This window comes from Meleagris gallopavo, chromosome 11 (genome assembly GCF_000146605.3).
Source record: "Meleagris gallopavo isolate NT-WF06-2002-E0010 breed Aviagen turkey brand Nicholas breeding stock chromosome 11, Turkey_5.1, whole genome shotgun sequence".
In the NCBI taxonomy this organism is placed as follows: Eukaryota; Metazoa; Chordata; class Aves; order Galliformes; family Phasianidae; genus Meleagris; species Meleagris gallopavo.
In genome coordinates this window covers 8533689-8535630 of record NC_015021.2, presented here as the reverse complement: position 1 = coordinate 8535630, position 1942 = coordinate 8533689, and the positions used below count along the sequence as shown (strand labels likewise).

At 46.3% G+C, this 1942-nt stretch overlaps 1 long non-coding RNA gene across 1 annotated transcript; it reads right to left on the bottom strand.

Annotated features, from left to right (window-relative positions):
• Positions 1 to 300: 300 nt before the first annotated feature.
• Positions 301 to 1604, bottom strand: LOC109369464. The gene is made up of 2 exons (XR_002118539.2): positions 1190 to 1604; positions 301 to 414 (listed from the first exon to the last, which is right to left on the bottom strand). It is a non-coding gene; the product is annotated as an uncharacterized LOC109369464 (long non-coding RNA).
• Between the last annotated feature and the right edge of the window lie 338 nt (positions 1605 to 1942).

Genomic DNA, 1942 nt, shown 5'->3' with positions numbered 1-1942 from the left:
GCACAGTGTGTGCACTGGTTCCTTTTTCTGAACATGGCTGTTACACAGGGCTAAAATAGTGTATACCAGAATGCTGAAAATGACACATTTTCAAGTGACCAAGAATGTGCCCTAGGTGTACAGCTGTTTTGCATGCAAAGACATGACTCAGATACAGCCTTTTTAGACAAAAACCTTTTGTTATACTGAGAACATATGTAACAATAGCCTGGGGGGGCAGAATAATAGAGCACTTGTTGTTTTGCAAAAGGGGGGGTGGGTGGGAAGAGAATCTAAAAATAAGGAAATTGAAAATTTAAGTGATATTTAAAACTTCTGTTTCTTTCACTGCCATGTAGGGCATAAAAATGTTTACTTTAAGGTGCTACAGGCGAATTCTTCGTCCATACTGCATGCACTGCCGGTAGCAGTTGCCTGTCAGACACAAACACAAGCAGAGTGCTAGCTGATTGACTGTAATCTGAATTATGCTGGTAACTGCTGATTGAGATCACTTCACTCCCACCACGAAGTACTGAGGCATTACAGCACAGAATGAAAAAGAAATGTGAAGTCTGAAGCACAAACCTACAGAAATCCCCCCGTGAGTGGATTTCCCTGAATTCTATTCATAGATGCAGCTGGAGGCATATCTAATATAAAACAGTGTCTAAGTGCTTGTAGCTTTATACACGATGGGCAATTCAAGGCACCGTTATTAAATTCAAAAAATGGCAGTGCAGAGAATACTATGAAGTTTCTGGATTGTAGCCCTCTGCTGCTTCTACTAAATCACTCTCATTTGCACTTTACGGTGTTGTTCTACAAAGACTGTACCAGATCCTGTAATGTTGCAAAATCTTGCTTAAATAGCTCTTAAAAAAACAAAAAGTCCCAATTTTTCCAAGAATAGTCAGACATGAAACCATTTGTCATCAGCAAAGCCAACCAGCGAGCCAAGGGCTGAGTATCCAGGCCAAGACTATTGGAATGCTTAGAGTAAAACCCACAAGTATTAGACTGGTTTGAAAAGGGATACGTCTGGGGCTTCCTGCACTTCTGGATTTCATTTGTGCCTTGTTTTTCAGAACTGTGTTTCAGTATTGAGGTAATCTTTACACAAAAGAGAGAAGCTGCTCACTGAGCTGAACTCCACTCAATTATATAGGATGTGATCCACAGAGATGAGATTGTCTCTGTATGCTCTTACCTGATGAAACAGTTACGTTCATTTAAAATCTGCTGCTTGTTTGGTTTTTTTTTCCAGGTAGAAAGGAAGTCAGACGGAGTCACTGCAGTGCTGCAGTATGAGGCAGCAGCATGATGCTCCAAAACAGCATGGGTAGAGCCAGGCAGCTGTAAGAGAGCCGGGGAAGGGCATGAAGGGGAACCATTAACTGAGACAGACTGCAGACAGACTGCGAAGGCGCCAGCACCGGGTAGGAAATGCTCCTCAGTAACTTCTGCCTTCTGTTGAGGTTTGCCTAGATGTGGTATTGCACTCTCATCTTTCGTGCCACATAGCGCCAAATTAACGTTCCCAAGTTAATGGGGAGGCGATTGCCCTTCCCGTGGAATTCCGGTCCACCTGTTGTGGTCGGTCTGTTTGTTTGAAACAGGCAACTCAGCCTCTCCTGGCTGATTCCTGACCCAAGGTAATGAATTTTTAGTGCCCTCACAGTGGGTAAGTGGAGCCGATGAGGGATTAAATTCACCTTTCTGTTTTGAAAACTGGAATAACTGGAAAACGAGCTGCGTACCGCGCTGACACAAACGCGTGGCTGCGGGCACACGGCCGGGCGGCGCGGGGTGCTGGGCGGGGCTGCGCGCTGTGCCTCACGCTGCTGTGCTCCGAGCCTCGCCTCTCGTAGGGCTTACGGGAAGCAGCCGGAGCCGTTTCTGCCACGTTCCGTTCTGATGCGGTTATCCCGGCAGCGCCGGGCCGGGCCGTGGGGCTGCGCAT